This window comes from Eretmochelys imbricata, chromosome 10 (genome assembly GCF_965152235.1).
Source record: "Eretmochelys imbricata isolate rEreImb1 chromosome 10, rEreImb1.hap1, whole genome shotgun sequence".
Lineage (NCBI taxonomy): Eukaryota > Metazoa > Chordata > Testudines > Cheloniidae > Eretmochelys > Eretmochelys imbricata.
In genome coordinates, this window is record NC_135581.1 from 3,254,955 (window position 1) to 3,261,091 (window position 6,137).

Consider the following 6,137-nt stretch of genomic DNA (forward strand, 5'->3'; position numbering starts at 1 on the left):
CCACCTTTGCCACCGCCGGCCCTAGGCAGGAGAGTGGCATAGTTCAGATTCAGTCCAGCAGCGGGCAATGGGGCACAGCCAGGTTATCACCACTAGTTCTGCATTCCTGCTGACGGCCCAAAGCAAAGGGGTGCGTTGCACCTGCTGGCTCCTCACTCTAGGTGCTGTTTCCTCAACCCAAAAGAGCTGGAGGGAGAGGATCTAGCCAGCAAAGGGCACTGGGTCACGCTGGAGCAGCCCTGTCTATTCTGCTGGCCAGGTCAAAAAATATTGTTGAAGAAGAAAGAAAGAAAAGAAAAAAAGAACCGAAGTGGCCCAGCATCCCTCAGAAGCCCTCAGAAGATGGTGCTCAGAGCAACGGCCCTGCTCACCTTCCCCTCCAACTGGCCCCGGTGTCAGTTCAGCTGAGGGCTTCATAATGCCTAGAGAACAGGACAAGGGAGTTTTTCCAGACATCAGATGAGACCAGGCTGGTGGTGAATGAGCAAGGACAAGGGCAGCAGGCAACAGCTGAGAGTCAGGCAGGGAAGCAGCCAGTGGCTGGTAGGGATCAGCAATAGCAGCAGGATACAGGGCAGCAGCCAGCACACAGGACATATGGGACAGCATTGTGCAGAGGAGCTCCAAGGAGACCATGGACAGAAGAAGTGGACTCTGGATAGCCAGGCCTGGAGGCCAGGGCTTGATTGCTCTGGGAGGGTGATACAGAGTGGAAGGAGTAGCCCAGGTATGAAGCATGGGGGAATGCTACAGGGAGCTGTGACCTTTATACCCCCTACTGAGCAGCCCCCAAGGGGTTGCATTAGGAAGTGTTGGAAGTAATTCTGTTGTACAAGTGTTTAAGTCCTTGTGTCTAGGGTATTTGCATCTATTATTTCTTGCAGCCCTATTGAAATATTTGGTGTATTTGAAATGTGTGAGTGTTAATAGTGACCCATCAAGGGTCTGAGGGTAGCAGCTGTGTTAGTCTGAATTCGCAAAAAGAAAAGGAGGACTAGTGGCACCTTAGAGACGAACCAATTTATTTGAGGATGCATCTGATGAAGTGAGCTGTGGCTCACGAAAGCTTATGCTCAAATAAATTGGTTCATCTCTAAGGTGCCACTAGTCCTCCTTTTCTTTTCATCGAGAGTCTGGTGAGCCTTGTGTGTGGGGTGCCTACGACCAAGCACGGTGACAGACACCTAGAGGGGACTGGTGCATCACAACTCCCATCGTGGGGGACACCTTGCAGCGGAGTCCACTACAGGGTGTTCCATAGCCCCAAGATTTCAAGGGAGAAATTAAGTGAAGAGAATGAATCCTGTGACTTAAACCTTCTTGCCACGCTTCTTGTGTCCCTTGGCAGCTGCAATGCTTTTAGCGCTTCTTGCTTGTGAGTACTTCTTAGCTCAATGCAAAACCGAGCTGCAAGTTCATGAAATGGTGCATAATTTATAGGAAGACTTGGCCTTTCCCCTGCTGGTTCCATTTCCTTTTTGTAGTAGCAGAACATTTTCCCTTCACTGCAGGTGTTGAAATAAAAGCCCCTGTTTAACTCTCTCTTAAACACTCGCACCCTTGTATAATGCCTTACACCTTCTCTGATCAAAACCCTTAATTTACCTTGATGGTTTGAATCCAGGCTCGTAAATGTATTAACCCGAACTGCTTTTCTTGCAATGCCTTGGCAGATGCTGACTGCACAGATGTGCTTTTAATATTCTCCAATAAGAAGACAGTAAAGGGAGGTTTGTGGGAGAGCTTTCAATCTCTGCGTGCTACCATCATTCATCCACCAGGGTGAGAGTTCCCCATAAACCTTGTATTGCTCCAGTTCTTTATTTTCCATTGGCATATACGCACTGCTGAAATTTAGAGCATGCTTTAAATGGGAGCAAAGAATTGATAGCGCAGGCAGTGTTATGATTAACAGCTCTTTTCTTTTAAATCAGAGAGGAGATATTTCAACTTGGGCAAAGCCCAAGGGAAACATTCATTTATCTCGAGGGTGACAAAATATTGAAGGTTTCTTGTTGACTTTAGTGTTTAAACCGTCTATACAAAACCACGATACAGGCAGTACAACATTAACTGAAAATTAAAACTATATTTGGATAAAATACATTTAGTTAATAACACAAAGGTCACAGAGGGTTTATGAGAGGTGGGCTAATAGTGCCGACACATGTCCACTTTAATATTTTTAATGATTTCATTCTGGCCAGGCTCACGCCCTTTGGGATTTGCTTTCTGCAGATACTCACATGGTTGAGTTTTACTAGCACAAATGTGTGTCGAAAGCACATTTCAAAATCATTTGTGCAAAGATTGGTAGAAATTACATTTTACGTTCACAGAAAGAAAGCAGCCGTGTTAGTCTGTATTCGCAAAAAGAAAAGGAGGACTTGTGGCACCTTAGAGACTATCAAATTTATTTGAGCATAAGCTTTCGTGAGCTACAGCTCACTTCATCGGAGGCATTCATGAAAGCTTATGCTCTGATAAATTTGTTAGTCTCTAAGGTGCCACAAGTCCTCCTTTTCTTTTTGCGAATACAGACTAACACGGCTGCTACTCTGAAACCTGTCATTTTACATTCACACACACAAGTATCTGTGCTAGAACAGAGGGAGGGTGGTTCAGTGTTAGGGCATGCTGCTAGCCTTGGACTCAGGAAACCTCAGTTCAATTTCCTTTGCTGCCACAGATGTCCTGTGTGACCTTGGGCAAGTCACTTAGCTTTCACATTTATTTCAATGGGAGTTAAGCACCTAAATACGTTTGAGGATCTGGGCCTTGGTCTCCCTATGCATCACTCCCCTCTCTGGAAAATGAGCTTTATGTTACTGCTGTGCCCCACAGGGGGTTGTAAGAGTAAGTACCTTCAAGTTGGGAGATGGTTTGCTACTGGGGGGGCTATATAAAATATCTTAGCTGGAACTGCTTCCACACTCATCCTATCAAAGCAAAGCAGCATGTAAATTATCTCACTAGTCACAGCTAACCAGCATAGCTCAAATAGCAAAAAATAGTATACAATAAAATAATCCTAGCAATCTGCACGTAGAGTAAAAACAAGAAAAGTAAGTCTCTTTCGTTTGAGGATCTTGTGAACTCCTCACAGATACTTCATGCACAGAAAAGGAGGCTAATTCATCATCATATATGTTGTATGTTAAGAATAATTCACTCAGCTCGCAGTATTGCACATATTCATTCATACTGGAATCACAGAATGCTCAAAAAAGGGAGAGTTTAATAGCACCAGCTAGGGAGAAAGTTCATGTGGCAATTGTTACGTAAACTTTCCTTACACAGCTCTGCTGATACGCTTCAGCCCTGCCCTGCGCATCCTCTGCTCTCCAGAAAAGAGATTTGTTGATCAGTTCATGGTGAGCACTGCAGTGGTTTTGTGGTGTGTAGGAACTAGGACTGGACTCCGCCAATGCATTTTCACCTGTGGGGTAGACTAGAACTGGAACTTACGTCTCCTGGTGGAAAACGTTTGTGCACCATCCTGCTGGCCAGACCCGATTTAACCATCCATTTCCGTTTCAGGAACTTTATTTGTATGGCAAAGCAGCAGGTGCTGTCAGCACTAATCCAGGGTGCCCATAGCAGGTTTATGCTGTCTCTCCTGTGTTGTGGCCCATGGGTGACTCTCTCCCTCAGCAGTCCTGGCTCCTCATGCTCACTGATGCGCCTACCCTCCCTCTCTTGCATTTCTTTGCACAGGGTGACTTTAGAGTCCTGCACTTTGGCAGTCCCCTCACAAATACTCACACCCAGCCACCCCTAATTCCTCGTCCGCCTCCCTCTCTCAGGCCATCGGGATGGGGCAGAGACTGAGCTCCCCATCTGCCCTTGCTTGTCAGCGTCACCTCCTCTAGCTTCCCACACCGGAGCCTATGGCGCTTCACAAACTGGTGGTGGATGAGGGGTGCCAAAGGGGGTCTCAGGCAGATTGGGGCGGGGAGAAGGTGGTCCTGGGGAGGGAGATGGCTGGGTCCTTCCTCATGTCAGGTTGCACAAAGTCCTGCAAGGCCCAGCTCCAGCCCTGCCTTTGCCAGTCAGGCGGTAGATGAGCAGGTCTCATGTGTAGCACATGGGGGATGGGGAGGCTAGTGATGGGCTACACATGGCTGCCCCCACCCCTCCCAAGATCTGCACCAGCAAAGGGAACTCAGCGCTGGGCACGTTAAACAGAGCCCTGCAGCGCCCCACCTGCACCAGTGTGCCACAGTGCTGGAAGCACTCGTGCCCCAAAGCCCCCTGCATGCACCCCAATTCCTCCATTCCCTCCCCCCAGCATGCACCATGATACTCCCATATACCTACCCTCCTGGATACCCCATGTAACCCACCCTGTCTGCATTCACCTGATCCCCTCCCCATACCCATCTATTTCCGGTGTCCTGCAGGTTCCCGGGTGCCCCACAACCCTATGATGCTCCTGGGTGCCCCCCTGCATGCCCCCTGATACCTCTATATGCACCATCCCCTGCATGCACCCCACTGCCCCATAGGCACCACCCCCTGCATTCACCCCGCTACCCCCCTATGTACCACCCCCTGCATGCACCCCGCTACCCCCGTATGCACCACCCCCTGCATGCACCCCGCTACCCCCATAGGCACCACCCCCTGCATGCACCCCGCTACCCCCATAGGCACCACCCCCTGCATGCACCCCACTACCCCCATAGGCACCACCCCCTGCATTCACCCCGCTACCCCCCTATGTACCACCCCCTGCATTCACCCCGCTACCCCTGTATGCACCACCCCCTGCATGCACCCCGCTACCCCCATAGGCACCACCCCCTGCATGCACCCCGCTACCCCCCTATGTACCACCCCCTGCATTCACCCCGCTACCCCTGTATGCACCACCCCCTGCATGCACCCCGCTACCCCCCTAGGCACCACCCCCTGCATGCACCCCGCTACCCCCGTATGCACCACCCCCTGCATGCACCCCGCTACCCCCATAGGCACCACCCCCTGCATGCACCCCGCTACCCCTGTATGCACCACCCCCTGCATGCACCCCGCTACCCCCCTAGGCACCACCCCCTGCATCTGCATGCCGGGCCGATCTGCGGGGCTGCCCGCAGCAGCCGGGCTGGGTCCGTGCCCCTTTAAGAGCGGAGCGGGGCTGGGCTGAGCCGGCACGGGGGAGGCTCCGCTGCAGGCTGATGCCGGAGCCTGGGCTGAGAGCCCCGCTCGTTTCCTGCACCAGCTCCGGGCGGGGCTTTGCTGCGGCTCTAGCCAGGCGCTGAGCCCGCAGCTCCCCCCGGCCGGGCCCCCCCTGCACCAGCACGGTAGGGGCGGGTTGCATGAGGGCAGGACCCGGCGCCGACCGCCTGGCGGGCCCGGGGGGGTACCGGGCAGGGGGCAAGGGCCCGGAGGGGAGATGGGGCAATGGGGGGCAGAGGGATGGGGCCCTGGGGGGTACTGGGCAAGGACCTGGAGGGGAGATGGGGCAGGGGCTACTGGGGAGATGGGGCTAGGGGGCAGAGGGGTGGGGCACTGGGGGGTCATCCTGCCACCATCACCATGGCGTCTGAGCACCTAGCACAAGAATATTCTATAACTGATCAAACCCGCACCTAGCATCCCCCCATGCCTGATCTCCTCCCAGGGCTGGGCTGCTGGTGTCTGCCTCTGCTGGCGGAGGGTTCGTCCCCATTGCCAAATTATGGAGGTGCAAGCCGGCAGGAGGGAGCTCTGTCAGGTCTTTTAATTATTAAACTCAATTCTGGTGCCAGTGTACCCTGACCTTGTGAGGCTGCTTCCAGCTGAGTGCAAAACCACTTTGGCTAGATTGCAGTTCATTGCAGGGATGGGACCCCTCTGGGCCTGCACTGTCTGCCTCTGCTAAGGTGACATTTATTGGACTCTGTGGGGCTGTGGGTGTGGGGATGTGTGGTTTCACATACTCTCACCCTTGCGGGAGAAGAATTGTACATGCCAGTAATGGCTGAAGAATTTATTTAAAATGGAACTGCAGACAGACCTCTCAAATGGATGTGCTGCTGTATGAGGCAGCAGAATTCACAAGAATAAAATGGTCATTCTCTGAGTCCAGAGTGCTTTCTGGAGAAGCTGCATTTTCAAATCCATCTGTCTCCTGTTGCTTTTCTTCTGTGCAG